This window comes from Rhipicephalus microplus, unplaced genomic scaffold, assembly GCF_043290135.1.
Source record: "Rhipicephalus microplus isolate Deutch F79 unplaced genomic scaffold, USDA_Rmic scaffold_20, whole genome shotgun sequence".
Classification (NCBI taxonomy): Eukaryota; Metazoa; Arthropoda; class Arachnida; order Ixodida; family Ixodidae; genus Rhipicephalus; species Rhipicephalus microplus.
Window position 1 is genome coordinate 5,659,747 of NW_027464593.1, and position 16,510 is coordinate 5,676,256.

Here is a 16,510-nt window from a genome sequence, read left to right on the forward strand (position 1 = left end):
ACTTTTTTCCCCTTTTCCCTGATCCCCGCCCGAAAAGGTGGCGCACCGAAGACACGTTCCTCCTTTCAAAACCAAAGCAGTCTTTCCCTAAGTTTCATGTCATACATAGCCAGAAAGAAAACAAAACAGTCCGAGCACTCTCATCCTTTCTTGTCTCCAAAACACTCACAGAAGCAATCGGCCCAGGATATCGTGTAACCAAGTTGGGGAGCGGCGACCTTCTTTTCGAGGATCGCGACATGCTGCAATATGACAATTAATCTAAACTGGTAGCGTTTGATGATGTCCCAGTTTCCGTAGGCCCTCACAGGTCCTTGAACACAGTCCGTGGTGTCATCTCTGATGACAACCTTCTTGGATTATCAGAGAGTGAATTATTGAAAGACTGGCAAGACCGGAATGTAGTGAAGATTCAAAGAATAGTAATACGACGAGACAAAAAAGAAACACCAACGAAACATATAATTATCACCTTTGGTATTAGCAATTTACCCGATTCAATCGAAACCGGCTACTGAAAGCTTCGAGTCAGACCCTACATACCAAATCCTCGTAGGTGTTTCAAATGTCAGCGCTTTGGACATGGTACGCAAAACTGCAAAGGGCGCGCGACTTGCACAAACTATAGCTTCAATGAACACCCATCGGACAATTGTACTGCTGCAGCCCCCTCTGCAAATTGTGAAGGAGACCATCCCGCCTACTCAAGAACGTGCCCATCCTGGAAAAAGGAAAAACAAATTTTTCAACTCATAGTTAAATTCAATCTGTCTTTTCAAGAAGCGCGCCAGCGCTTCAGCCTCCATAAAAAGCACTCACCTTCTTTTGCAGATGTGACGCACCAGGGCAACGCGCCTCGTCTTTCCGCGTCTGCGAATGTCACACGAAGTGTGACTACGGTCGCGGCATCTGCGCCCAAGGCTGGAGTAGCCTGTGCTGCTCCGCCTCCTGCCAAACAGGTTCATAGACTTCAGAGTCTGCCGGACCCCAGACCACTGCACCTGCAGTTGCGTCCGAAACTTCTGTGAATGTGCCTGCTCATTAGGCACCATCCGCCACCTAGCAGGAGGCGATGTATACAAGTCTCACTCCTCCGGTGCCTCAGACGCCGAAGGATAGGCGCAACTCTTTGGAGCGCGCTCAGAAAGAAAAACGTCGAATTACAAGGCCCCAAAAGGCCCTGTAACCTGAATTGACACTCCTTGTACACACAGCACCACACATATTTGAAATGGCACATATAATACAGTGGAACGTGAAAGGCCTACTGAGGAACCTCGTCGATATCCAAGAACCTTTACACAAACATACACCAAAAGTGCTGTGTGTGCAAAAAACACACTTAAAATCAAGGCACACTAACTTTCTTCGAAATCACGTTGTCTTTCGAAAAGACCGAGACGATGCTGTCGCTTCATCCGGTGGTGTTGCCATAATTGTTAATCAAGGAACAGCCTGTACGCTTTTACCCCTTGAGACATCCCTGAAAGCACTTGCTGTCCGAGCTGTCATCTTCAACAAATTGGTAACAATTTGCAGTATATACATACCGACACACCATCAACTGACTAAACACGAGTTTCAGTCGCTGATAGAAGAACTTCCAGAACCGTATCTCGGCATAGGAGACTTTAATGCTTATAGTAGCCTATGGGCTGACTCTCGCTGCGATGCGCGAGGTCGCCTGATTGAACAGTTTCTTTTTTCTTCCGGTGCGTGCCTTCTGAATCGCAAACAGCGCACATATTACAACATCGCTAACAATACGTACTCAGCCATAGACCTCAGCAAAACATCCTCATCACTCCTGCCTCTACCTAAATAGAAATTCATTAATAATCCATACAGCAGTGACCATTTTCCTATCGTTACGAGCACATCAATAACAAATATATGTCCTGCACAGGTTCCCAAATGGCTCACCGACAAAGCCGATTGAGGACAATATCAAAAAATGACTCTCCTAACTTGGACTAACATGAAGGGGTTAAGCGTAGAAGCTGCTGTGAGCTACCTGACAGCATTTTTGATTGATGCTGCAACGAAATGTATACCACAAACATGTGAACCGTCAGGCAGACGATTAGTCCCATGGTGGAATTATGAGTGCCGTAATGCGCGCAAAAAACAAAATAAGGCATGGAAGTTGCTTAGAGATTCGCCTACAGGCGAGAATCTTATAAACTTCAAGAAGATCAAGTTGCGAAGAAGAAGGGTGCGCCGACAGGCGAGAAGAGAAAGTTGGCATAAATTCTTATCAGGCATTAATTCATAGACAGATGAGGCGAGAGTCTGGAACATGGTTGGTAAAGTGGCAGGATGAAAAGCACATTCACTTCCTCTAGTGAGCACTCAAGTGGAGAGTTTGGAAGACCAGGCTAATACTCTCGGAGCGCTTTTCGAACAGATCTCCAGCTCATCACCCTATAGTGAAGCGTTCCGACGATTCAAAACCAGAATATAAAAACATAGATTAGCGCGCAAACCCAGAACACATGAGACATACAACGAACCTTTCTGTTTGGCTGAATTACCAGTCTCACTTACCTGCTGCAATAAATGTACCCCAGGCCCGGACCGTGTGGCATATGAAAAGTTAAAACACCTGCCCACTGAAACCCAGAAAGCTCTCCTCTCTCTGTAAAATGCGATATGGTCTTCCAGCAAGCTACCGTGAGCCTGGAAGGAAGCAATTCTTATCCCAATTTTAAAACAAGGCAAGGACCCGGCCTCAGTTTCCAGCTACAGGCCAATAGCGTTAACCAGCTGTCTTTGCAAGGTATTTGAGAAAATGATTAACAGGCACCTGATGCACTTCCTTGAAATTAATGGCCTACTTGACCCATACCAGTGTGGGTTTCGAGAGGCTCGGTCCACCACTGACCACCTTGTTCGTATCGAGGCACAGATTCGCGACGCTTTTGTTCATAAGCATTTTTTTCTTTCAGTATTCCTCGATATAGAAACGGCATATGACACTACATGGCGCTTTGGCATATTACGAGACCTGTCACATTTAGGTGCGCGGGGTAGAATTCTGACCATTATCAAAATCAACCTGTCCGACCGTACATTCCTTGTGCGAGTTAGCACTGTCCTATCTCGAGTATTTGTCCAAGAAACAGTAGTGCCACAAGGAGGTGTATTGAGCTGCACACTTTTCATAGTTAAAATGAATTCCTTGCATTTGACTCTCCCACGTAATACTTTTTACTGCATATATGTCGATGATGTGCAGATTGGTTACAAATCGTGCAACATAACAATGTGCCAACATCATGTTCAACTAGAATTGAACAAGGTATCTCAATGGGCAAACAAGAATGGTTTTATACTCAACGCGCAAAAGAGCACTTGTGTCTTGTTCAGCAGAAAGAGGGGCCTCCATTCTGACCCCGACATTGACCTGCATGGTCAACCTCTGTCAGTGAAGACCGAGCACAAGTTTCTTGGTCTCATATTAGACAATAAACTAACCTTCATCCCATACATCAAGTATTTAAAGGACAGGTGCTTAAAAACAATTAACATTTTGAAAGTGTTGTCACGCACTGCATGGGGTAGTGGCACGAAATGTCTAATGAATTTATATAAAAGCCTCATACGCACACGCCTAGATTACGGTGCTATAATCTATCAGTCAGTAACACCATCAGCCTTGAAAATTCTCGACCCTGTCCCCCATCTAGGCATTCGCCTCTATACGGGTGCTTTCCGAAGTAGCCCTGTGGAGAGCCGGTATGTGGACTCGAATGAATGGTCGCTCCACCTGCAAACATGCTTCCGGTCCTTTTTGTACTTTTTGAAGGTGAAGGCAGACAAGAAACATCCTTCCTATTTCGCAATTAATGATTCGTTTTGTTCTGACTTGTTCGAGAACCGTCCTTCGTTGAGGCAGACCTACTCGCTCCGTGTAAGGGGCCTTGCCGAAGAAACAGGTGTGCCTCATTCTCGAACACAGTTTGATGGCTCCTGCAACATATCTGCCACAGTGGCAGTGGCAGCTTATAGACTGTGATGTCTCTTTTGTTGAAGTCACAAAGCACGCACCACTTGCACACATACATACATCCTTCCTAGAACTACAACATAAATACACATGCCCTGAGTTCTTTACCGATGCGTCAAAGTCAAACAATTCTGTGTCATATGCAGCGGTAGGCCAATCCTTTCCCGAGGCCGGCGTTTTTCATCATGATGCAAGCATTTTCACAGGAGAAGCTTACGCAATACTGGTGGTCGTAAAACTCATTAAACAGATAAAATTACAAAAAGTGGTAATATACACAAATTTCCTAAGCGTGGTAAAGACCTGAAAACTCTTAAAAAACATAAGAACCCGGTGCTGGTGTCCCTTTACTCACTTCTGTGCACACTGTACACATCAAAACAGCATGTCGTTGTCTGCTGGGTTCCAGGGCACCGTGAGATACAAGGGAACGTTTTGGCCGACAATCTGGCTGCTTGCGCCAATGACACTACTCCCAATGCATCAACACCAGTCCCTGCACTTGACTTAAGACCTTTTCTCAAACGAAAGCTCAGGGGGTATTGGCAGAGCATGTGGGATAAACACACAGATAATAAACTCCATGCTATTAAGCCGCAACTAGGTTATTAGCCGCCACTATCAAAATCACGACACACAGAAGTAATACTAACAAGGCTTAGAACAGGACATACGCACTTTACGCATCCATTTCTTCTATCTACCGGCGATCCGCCATATTCTGAAAGATGTGGAGAGCCCCTTACGGTTCTCAACATTCTTGTCCAGTGCAATGAGCTAGATGCTCTAAGAAAAAAGCACTTTTTACTGCCCTACTGACAGCACTTCTCTCTGCACCCTATAATGCTCATAGGTAGGGATCCGCTTTTTAAAGTGCAAACACTTTTCACGTTTTTAAAAGATGTGCATAGCTTTCACCCGATATTTCGAGGTCATCCGTAGCACGACCTCTATAGAGTGGTCGTGGCTGCAGTGACTACATCTTCATCATGGTTTTATTATCATGACATTTTGCCATCCACTATCACTACACATATCTCACGCCACTGTCATGAATTTATTACTTTCATGTTTTAACCCGCGTTAGAGCGTGAAATCTTAAGGCCCCTTTACAGCCACGCATCATATCATTGTTCATATCTGTAGTCAATTGAAATGGCGCTCTTTGGCCATCAATTGGTCCTTGCACCATTAAAAACTACTCATCATCATCTTCATTAGCCCTAAATTTCAAGCAGCCACGAGACATAAGTACTGTGTTGCTCTCCACTAAACATCATAATCCTAGCACCAATTAGCGTATTACATTTTTGTAAAAAGCTACTTTATTGATTGACAATTTGCAGAAGCAGCAAAACTGTTTTCAAGGAAGGTTTTCATTTTGTAAATCAAGCACTCTTATTCAGACTTTTTCTCGTTCATTGTGCATCTGCCTCCGACTCCAGCGAAAGTTTGCGAACATTCCAAATTAAAAAAAAAAACTTATCATAGCATTGTTATGCCTCAATGCTGCCTCTTAACCTATGCATGGTTGATGAGGACCTATGGTTAAGCCGATACTAGAGCCTGTCAATGGAACGGGAAGTGACCAAAGGTGTATGTGAATGAGAGTGCCTAGTCTGGAAAGAACCTCACAGGAAAGCAGTCTTGTAGATTTTGCCAAAATGTTTTTTTTTCATCGAGGTCATTACCACGTATGTAGCCTGAAAGAAGTGGAGCCCGGTCCCAAGCTCAATATCAAACACTGAAACAAAGTGGCGCGAATATGCTTACACGGCACGAATAAAATGCCCCAAATAAACCCTGTAGTTGCAACAGGCCTATGTACAAATGAGGTCTTCGTGCACCACCGACCCACGTTGGCCTTGAATGTTGAGCTTGTAGAGATACTTAATGCCAAGGAATAACTACGCTATAAAGCCGCTGAAAAGATGTCAAAAATATTAATCCCTTTCCTACTGCAAAATTCCGTGCAGGGAAATATGGTGTCACATTGTGTAAGAGCGACTGAACTAAACCTTTGGTAGGAATCTTGGTTTAATTAGCGGCAATTTTTTTCATTTACAGATTGCTTTTTTCTGTTGAATCATATGACTTGAGAATTGCCAAATGGAAACGGCTGAATTCAATGCCCGAGCCAAGAATGGGCATGACTGCAGTGTCTGAGGAGAGCACCGTCTGGCTTTTGGGAGGAATGTCTGACAGGCACAACAGCCCTACTGTTTCCGAAGTCCTTCTGTATTCATTACAGCTAGACAGGTATTTTTCGTTTATCTCATACTTTGTCTAATATTCGTGCATTTTTGGTCATATGTAAGGGTTGGTTGTTTATTTCGTCACATAACAGCTGCACTCCAGGTTCACCACTCAGGCTGCCTAGAGCCTTTGCATCTGCGACTATTATCAATGGAAACATCTGGCTCTGTGGAGGCTGTACCAATATCGCCGAAGAGAAGCACCTGTCAGCGTGGAGTCGATTGATGTCAGCTCACAACATTCAAAAATGGAAAAAAAACTTGCACACTTGGAGTGGCCAGGCACAGTGCTTCCATCGCAACCATAGGTAAAAAACTGTCGATATAATGCAGAATGAAAGGACAAAATTTCTGCATGTTTTACAGGTTCATGCATATTCGTCTTGGGTGGCATCAACGGCCGAGAGTGGGGCGTGCTGCCGAAGAGCATTTTAGTCATCACCGACAGACAGGCTGTAGTGTCCGCCTGCCTCATGCCGCAACCACTCTCTGGACATGCCACTGTAACTCTACTGCCAACAAGTAGCCAGCATCCACTGTCCAATACTTAAGTGGTGTGATGCAATTTATGTGAAGTAGGTTTAAGTTCGTGTATTAAATATGTAGACGGACGCTCCCCACATGAGTGTTCGTTACACGCTTGACTATGTTCAATTAAATTGGCCATACAACAAAAAGTAGTCCGGGCAATGTGTTGGCAAAGACGAGAAACCACGTACACAAACACTCCTAGCTCTGGTCAAAACATACAACCTAGCTCTACATTTCAAGCAGCCACGAGACATAAGTACTGTGTTGCTCTCCACTAAACGTAATAATCCTAGCATCCATTAGAGTTATACGTTATTGTAAAAAGCTGGTTTTTTAATGGCTACCGCAAGATGTCTAAGGTTGCCGTACTACAAAGGGCAGTATGCATTTCCCTCCGGTCATATTCCATTGAATGTGTACTGTCCAGGGTGCTAGAATACTTTAGATGAGCCAACTCCGGGACTTTCCGCTGCTCAAAAATTTTATGCTTTGCAAAGAGCCCGAGAGATGACATAACAAACTTTGCCCCGGCTCCCTCACCTCCCCCCTCTCGGTGTAGGAGAGCCCCGTTACGTAGGAAAGTAGTGGCGCTCATTTATTGTCGCCACAACATCCTCGCCGCACCGTCAACCTCCTCCCTTATCACCCCCTCTTTCACGGCACTGCTCTATACGTGTCCCATGGTTGATATCGCGTGCCCCGCCGTGGTGGTCTAGTGGCTAAGGTACTCGGCTGCTGACCCACAGGTCGCGGGTTCGAATCCTGGCTGCGGCGGCTGCATTTCCGATGGAGGCGCAAATGTTGTATGCCCGTGTTCCCAGACTTGGGTGCACGTTAAAGAACCCCAGGTGGTCTAAATTTCCAGAGCCCTCCACTACGGCGTCTCTCATAATCATATGGTGGTTTTGGGACGTTAAAGCCCACAAATAAACCATCAATTGTTGATATCGCGTGATAACCCTGTTTTCTCAGACTTGAAAACCATCGCCCACGTGCCGGATAAGCTTTGCAGAATTCCTGGCAACCCGCCGTGGTCCTCAGTCTTGCGAGTCATCTATCGACATGCCGCAAACGAGAAGATAATCGGTGCCTCCCCGCCAAGCGCTCACTTCGCGGAGTTCGCTCACCTAGAGTATTCTTGCATCGTGAAATTGTCACATGAACTAACGATGTTGTTTGGTGCTTTGTGACGCCACGGTCATTTGATGCACAAAAAGAGCCAGTTCTTGGCACATGAGATGTGTAGAATGATTGTGATTGGTGACTGTGTAAGGGCCTTAAAATTCCTCGCGCTAAGGCGGGTAAAAAGTTACGAGTTATAAAATCATGACCATGCCGTCAAAAGTGCGTGGTGTTAATGCATGACGAAAGTTTGTGATAATAAAAACCATGGTGGGCATGTATGGCATTAGCACAAGTGCCTAGATCGTTCACAGCCTTGCGTCCAAGAGCCGCGAGGCAATTGCTTTGTTCAGTGTAGCCTTAGCAGCGGAAATCACTCTGGTGAGGTCGTGCTACGGAATGCCTGGGTATGTCACATGAAAGGTAAATACGTACTGTAATGGTACATACAATGGTACAAAGTAAGTACTACAATGTACATTAAACGTACATTAATACATAAGGTTATAAAAATAACTGACCTCAGCCTATATTGCTCTCTAGTACAAGTCATAGCTTTAGTATCTACTGCAAAAGTTTTGCATAAATACCAATATGAGTGATGGTGGGAACGTTCAATAACTTGCAGTATGAAGACAAAGGCCAATGAGGGTTTCGGTAGTGCAGTGATGGTCTTTATTACCCTTATCGGAATACACGGCGATGGGTCAGTCTGCCGCCCACAAACAGTCAAAAACATGCGCACAGTGGGTGATCGGGTCGCTGTGCAGCACAATATGCACTACGAATGTGTCTAGACACACAGCATCTGTTCCAACACTACCCGTGCAATGCGGTAGCCCTACAACGCAATCTTCCACCGTTGCAAGGAAGATTGCGAATTTATCGAGTGGCCCGATACGACCACAATGAAAGTGAGCTGTGTCTTTTAGCATTCACAATCGATAAATGCCGATCACGAGGCTTTTTTTGGTATGTGGTAGAGCACCATCTTGCACGTAGGCAGGATCGATTGATTTCCCACGTATTGAACATTTATTATTTTATTTTTATCTTTCTCGACTCTTCAGTCACGGACAAAATGACAATTTTCCGCTAACAACCAAGGACGCCGACACCACGGCCAGCACAAGAATTTCTTCTAAGCACATTTTTAGTTCAAACACGTTAAAACAGTACAGATTAATTTCATATTTCTTAACATATTAATCATATTTCTTAACACGCATCATTGCACGTTAGGGAAGAATTCGAAAGGCGCACAATCCCAATTGAATACCATTCGACCCTTTAGAAAATTCAGTCTGGCAACATGACTCTTGCGCCATATCTTGATCATTTGTGTGAGCTGGCGGGCTGTGTGTCCCAGCGACGCCGATGAGTGTTTCCTGCAGCGCACATGGAGAGCGCTTGCGTTCCAGATGGACTTGTAGCACGTTTGGATGGTACACCGATGAGCGTCCCTTGAAGGCCATGTCCTTGCTCTGCCGTTCGTAACAGCCTGTCCGCCACCCGAAGACGTCACGCAAAGACCGCAGTGGCACCACTCCCTGAAGTGGCTACTGTGCGTCCTCTCGGGTGTCCCACTTACTGCCAATCACAACCCACAGACGCAGCGATAATCACGTATTGGTATCAGCAGCGCGCATCACCTTAGGTAAACAAGACGGGGAGGAAAAAAAATCATGTTTTCAGTTCTGTTCGACAGGTGGCGCTGAATTTTGAAAAGGGTCTATTTAGTTTAACAATACGTGCCCACAGCATGCTGAAGAACTCTCCGAATGCTCTAGAGGTTATTCTATGTATTCATTTTATTCCCAGAAATTTGTGAACACAAAAATTCTGCTTTTCGACGTAGTACGCATGACATTGAACGTCATTTGAATTCAGTATCTGCCCAACCTATTGTGTACTTATCTACATTGCCAGTGGCAAAATCGTTGAAGCTATTCGAAAGTCCTTGACCAAGCGTAGGTAGGAACATGACTTTGTCTTTGCGGCTTCAAATGCAGTGAATTTCGTTGTGATGCTTTTCGTCTTCAGTTACACAACGCCGTTGCATTATGTACGACGTTCGCGTAGCAAATTCACTACGGTGATTTAATATTTAGGCGCACACAGAAACCACTTTGTAACGCTTAGGTTCCCATTAGAACGTAAAAAGACATGGTTATTTCCGAAAATGTTGTTGTTTTCCTGTTTTCTCATGAGGCGTGTCGGAAAAGTTCTCTTGCACTTTCTCCTCATCCAGGCGTAACTGCATGCACGCAGCATAAAAGTGACACAATAGAACTTCACCACTGTGTTTGTCACTTCTTTGCCGCGAACCTCTACCGGAATCCCCGCCGCAGTGGTCTAGTGGCTAAGGTACTCGGCTGCTGACCCGCATGTCGCGGGATCGAATCCCGGCTGTGGCGGCTGCATTTCCAATGCAAGCGGAAATGGTGTAGGCCCGTGTGCTCAGATATGGGTGCACGTTAAAGAACCCTAGGTGGTGAAAATTTCTGGAGCCCTCCACTACGGCATCTCTCATAACCATATAGTGCTTTTCGGACGTTAACCCCACATATAAATCAACCTCTGCCGGAACATTCCCTCTCCATCCGTTGTTTGTACTTTTGGTAGTAATTCACTCGCTTGCCTCAATAACCCATCATCTAGATTTGGTTTAGTTCCTGCTGCAGCAACCAACCACAACGAAAAAAATTCACAGCATATCCGCGGAGTGAATGATGAAGAGGGGGGCAAAGCTTCGCGGGCTCTCAGCTCAGCCGCTTGCCCATCTGTCTGTCTGTCTGTCTGTCTGTCTGTCTGTCTGTCTGTCTGTCTGTCTGTCTGTCTGTCTGTCTGTCTGTCTGTCTGTCTGTCTGTCTGTCTGTCTGTCTGTCCGTCTGTCTGTCTGTCTGTACGCCGTACTATCAAACTCTATCATACTAAAGCACGCGCGCCTACGCCAGTTAATGATCACTTCACGTACTGCAACAGTGCAGCGCCACCTAGTAAACATTGTGAGATGTAAGGGGTGGCTACGGAGTAGTGACTCAGCCGTCGGCCCCTGAAAACGCGAAGTAGAGACACTCTCCCCTCCACTCTCATTTTTCTTCGGTCTCCTCTCCATCGCACTCACTTTTCGGACGTTGCGCCAGCGGTCTTGCTCCTGCGCAGCAGACGCCTTTTCTCGAAAAGAGCGCTTGATTGACAGGCAGCGTGCAGAAAGCAGTCATGCCAGCCATCTAACTTATCGTAAAATTATCTAAACAAATATAACAATGACCTATGACAGCTCTGTGTGGAGCCGTATAGGGTATACAGCATTATGACAATGCAGAAGCACACAGACGAGTCAAACAAATGTATTTACTGAGGGTGAACTTGTGCCGACAACTCAGAAGACTGTGGTCGTAAAACCTAGAGTCAGTCAAACACTAAAAAAGCCTGTAAGCTCTATTCTCGCTCCATGTGAGAAGCTTGAGTGCGCGGTGCGTATAGCCGGGTTCAGTCAGGTACTGGGGCCAGGTTGGTCTCTGTGCGGTATACAATATGGCACGCGTACGTGTACTGTGCACGGTAATGGGTGTGCTATTTCGGTAGGGGCAAAATATACGGCAATTTGTGCAGAGAACATTCATAATGGCTGTCAGTATATGAAACAGCTGGCGTTGAAGCTCCATGTGGAACGACAATATCAATGAAGGCCTATTTCAGCGTTTGCTGAGGCATCCAAGACTTTCAGCTCAGTAATATGGCACAAAGCGTACACCTTTTAAAGTTGATACATTCGAGCAGTTGTGGCTGTCTCGATAAGGGGTTCAGAATACCAACCATAATGCGCAAGTACACGATATGGTACGAATGGTGTATGAACTATAGTATATCGCTGGAGGAACTAGCTAGCGAATGAGTGAACTAGCGTGCTACCATAAGCGATTTTTCACGAGAACTCGAATGGTTGAGATAAACATTCTCAAGAAATAGCACGTAAACCATAGCGCGCCCGTAGGGGTGTCTGTGCAAGTAGAGCGTTTGGAGCGTAGGGTCACCACGGACCCGAGCTAAAGGGAGTTCTAACTGCCTTCTACGCCTAGCCGTGGTTTGCATCGCCGTGTCCGGAGAAAAGGGGACCCCGGTGGTTGAGTCGACGCCGGGCAGCTAAACCTTTAAGACCCCCCCACCCCTTCCCGGCAGAGGCAACACACCCCGTTGGCCCCGGCTTCACGTAAACGGCACCCCTGGGCCAACCCACCCAGTTGTTGTTAGTGATTCATGAGGAAAAGGAAGAAGGCGCCTAATTTCTGTCTGCCTACAGGCGACACGGCGCAGTGCCTCAACCCACCCAGGGGGAAATCAGCAGTCGCCTTTTCCTATCTCTCTCTCCTTACACCTTTGTCTTTATCTCTCACTTTTTATTTGTCCTGTCATCTTCTCTTCTGTTCACTTCCAATTTTTCCTGGCGGCGAGGGTTGCGCTGTTGTAGCTATCCAAGCTAGGGTAATTATAGCAGGTTATAGCGGCAATGTATGGCCGGCGTCTTTAAGTGTTGTGGGAATCGAGAGCGCCCTCCTACCTGGCGCCTCGTTCCCCAGCTGCCGCGCGCGCGCCTACAGCGTAGCCCGGGCGCGCATAAGTACCGGTATCCGCCAAGATGGCTGCCAGGGCGCCGCTTGGTGTGTGCGTCAACCTTCGGCCCCTTCCCACGCTGGCACGCTGCGTGGGCCTACGTCACAACGCAGCGCCATTTCCCTTTGGGCCGCGCGTGACATCCTCGTCTCCTACGAGCTATGTTGCACCCGATGATTCGCTCATCGCGGCAGATGCTCTCAGGCCTCCACGAAGGGGTTGGCGCGCTGCTGAGCAGGCGGATTCTCGTTTGGGCGTTCGACTTCGGCCCTTGTGCGGGAGTCGTCGCGCCCTAAGCAAGCCTACTGGCTCGGTCTTGCAGAGTTTCCTATACGGCCTGCAAGCCCGTGAGTGTCGCACTGTGCTGCATCTTGGGTTAATAAACCCGTTGTTGTTGTTATCCTGCCTCTTGTGTGGTTTGTGCGCCGTGCCGAAGAAATCGACGAACCCGGCCCGCAGCGTCTTCGCACGCAGCGGCAGTGGAGGACGTCGGATCCCTACACGGTTGCGCCTAGTAGGTAAGCCTATTGCAAACCTATCTTCACAGTGTATTCTTTCAACTTTGTAGCGTCTCGTTGTTGGGCTTGGTGGTGGGGGGCCACCATCACCCGCTGAACTTAAGTCTTTTTATGGCAAAAGTATTTCTCCGCCTTCCTGATCACTTCCTGAGAAGATAGCGCAATGAAGACACTTTCCTGCGTAACACACCAAAGCCGACTTTCCCAAAGTATCATGCTATTCACAGCCAGAACGAAAAAAAGACAGTCCGAGCGATTTCCCCTTTCCTCGTGTCAAAAACTCTCAAGGAAGCAATAGGCCCAGGTTATAAAGTGACAAAGATGGGAAGTGGTGATCTTCTTCGGAACGTTCGTGACAAATCTCAGTATGAGAAGCTGTTTAAACTTGTAGCATCTGGGGAAACTCCTGTATCGGTGGGTCCACACAGGTCAATAAACACTGTCCATGGTGTAATTTTTCATGACGATCCTATTAAACTTCCCCGCAGGGGCGTCTGCGTAAGTAGGCGTTTGGTGCGTAGCGACACCACGGACCCGAGCTAATGGGGAGGGGGGGGGTTCGACTCCCTCCCACGCCTAGCCGTGCGTGGCTTTGCCGTGTCCGGGGAAAAGGGGATCCTGGGGGTGGAGCCGACGCCGGGTGAATGAATCTTTAAGGCCCCCCAGCAGAGGCAACACACCCTTTTGGCCCCGGCTTCACGTAGACCGCACCCCTGGGCTGACCCACCCAGAGGAAATCGGCAGTCGCCTTTTCCTGTCTCTCTCTCCCTCATGATCTTCGTCTTTTCTCTCTTTCAATATTTCCTGTCATCTCCTCACTTCTGTTTACTTCCATCTTCCAGGCCGCAAGTGTTAAGCTTATGCATGTGCCCTCTCTTGGTCACGTATTATTGGGTTATAGCGGCTTTGTGCAGATGGCGCTGGCGTGCCTTTATAAATGTGCTGCCGTGTCCAAATTGGGCTCGATGATGGGCGGCTGGCATGGCTGCCGAATTTGTATATACTTTATGGCCTCCTTCTCATTTCCTAAACTGTCTGATTGCCCTCCTACTCCAAGAGGGGGCGCACCGAAGCAACAATGAATGTATTCATAAAGCCAAAAGAAATTTTCCTGCGCTTCCATGTGATCCACTGTGAGACACAAGAAAAGAACGAAAGAACCATCTCTCCATTTGTTGTTTCGAAATGCCTCACCAGTACCATCGGTTCAGGGTATCAGGCTACACGTAGGGCAAGTAGGCACCTTCTTCTCAAAGTTCAAAAAAAGACCCAGTACAAAAACCTGACAAAAACTAACCTCTTTCCGAACCACACCTGTATCTATCGCACCACACCTTTCCATGAACAGTTCCTGAGGCGTAGTTCCTGAGTTCCTGAGGCCTGATGAAGACCTAATTAACCTGACAAAAAGTGAGCTCCATGAGGGCTGAAATGAACAGCATGTAACGCATCTACAGAAAATCAAGATTAGGCGTGACAACAAAGAAACCCCGACAAAGCACCTCATTCTTACAGTTTGCAGAAGCACACTTCCAGAATATATTAAAACAGGCCACTTGAAGTTATAGGTCCGATCTTGAATCCCCAACCCTCGACGTTGTTTTAATGCCAGCGATTCGGCCACGTTTCTCACAGCTGCCGCGATCGTCAAACCTGTGCAAAGTGTAGTTCGCACGAACATGCAACAAAAAAATGTGAAGAAGCCACTACCCACTGTGCGAACTGCGATGGTGGACATCCTGCTTACTTTCGCACATGCCCTACATGAAAAAATAAAAAGAAGTACTCACACTGAAAGTAAATGAAAATATCTTGTTTAGGGAGGCGCGCAAGCATCTACTAATGCAGGGTCCTTCGATAGCGGAGGTGGCACGAAAGGGAGCAGTGCCACAAAATCCGTGGCGCCCGCACGTACCACACAAAATGGACAAGTGGCAGCGCCATTCACCGACTCAGCGGAAGTTGCACAGGCTCTTCCGCTACCAAAAGGCCTCCAGACCTCCAGTACTGAAGCCCCAGTGCTTTCTGTCTCCACAAATACTCTTAAAAACTCCGAGCCTGCAAGCGTAAACCGCGAGCGGGCATCCAGCACCTCGTCCGAGGCGATAAACACAACAGCAATTCTAACGGTGTTTTTGGCGCCAAAGGACAGGCACGGTGCTCTGGAGCGCGCCAGAAAATAAAAAAAAATATTCATCATTACGGGGCCTGACAAGGCTTATTGACTTGACGCAATACTTCTTTAGTACACACAGCACCCATTTACACTCACAATGGATACACAAATAATACAGTGGAACGTCAGAGGGCTGCTTAGAAACCTCGACGATATCCAGGAACTGTTACACAAACATTCCCTAAAAGTGCTGTGTGTACAAGAGACACACCTGAATTTTGGAAACACCAATTTTCTACGTCTATATGTAATATTCAGAAAGGACCGCAATGACGCTCTAGTGTCATCTGGTGGTGTGGCCATTATAGTTGTTCAGGGCGTAGCATGTACACATCTACCGCTACAAACATCCCTCGAGGCAGTGGCTGTTCGAGCAGTTCCTTTGAACAAACTTGTCCCCATATTCTCTCTTTACATACCTCCACAGTACCGTCTCAAAAAACACGAATTTCAGTCACTGACACATGAACTACCAGAACTTTATGTGGTCCTTGAGGACTTGAATGCACAGAATGGTCTATGGGGCGACTATCGGTGCGATGCACGAGGTCGCCTAATCTAACAGTTTCTCTTTTCTTCGTGTGCGTGTCTGTTGAATAGGAAATAACCAACATACTTTAGCCTCTCCAACAAAGCCTACTCATACACAGATCCAAGCATTGTGTCCCCATCGGTTGTACCCCTGCTTCAATAGAAAGTGATCAACAATCCTTTCGGAAGTGACCGCTTTCCGATAATTCTGAGTACACCACCAGAAAAAGGTCCTCCACATGTTCCCAGATGGCAGACAGACAAAGCGGACTGGGAGCAGTTTCACAACACAACTCGTTTAAGTTGGACGTACCTAACTAGGTTAAACATAGATGAAGTTGTGCAGTAATTCACAGCTTCTCTTACTGACGCCGCAGCCAAGTGCATACCGTAATCATCTGGTATACCTGGCAAGCGACGCGTCCCATGGTAGAACACTGAGTGTCGGAATGCGCGAAAGGAGCAGAACAAGGCATGGATGTTAATATCTTCGGAATTCGCCGACAGCCGAGAATCTTTACAGCTTTAAGAAAATAAAGTCTGAAGACAGGAGAACGCGTCGGCAAGCCAGAAGAAAAAGCTGGCACAAGATTTTATCAGGGATAGATTCATATACACAAGAGGATAAAGTCTGAAACATGGTTGGTAGGGTAGCAAAAAGACAAGTACACTCACTCCTACTCGTAAACATACAAGGTGACAACCTGGATGATCAGGCGAACTTCCTCGGTGCACACTACGAGCAGGTGTC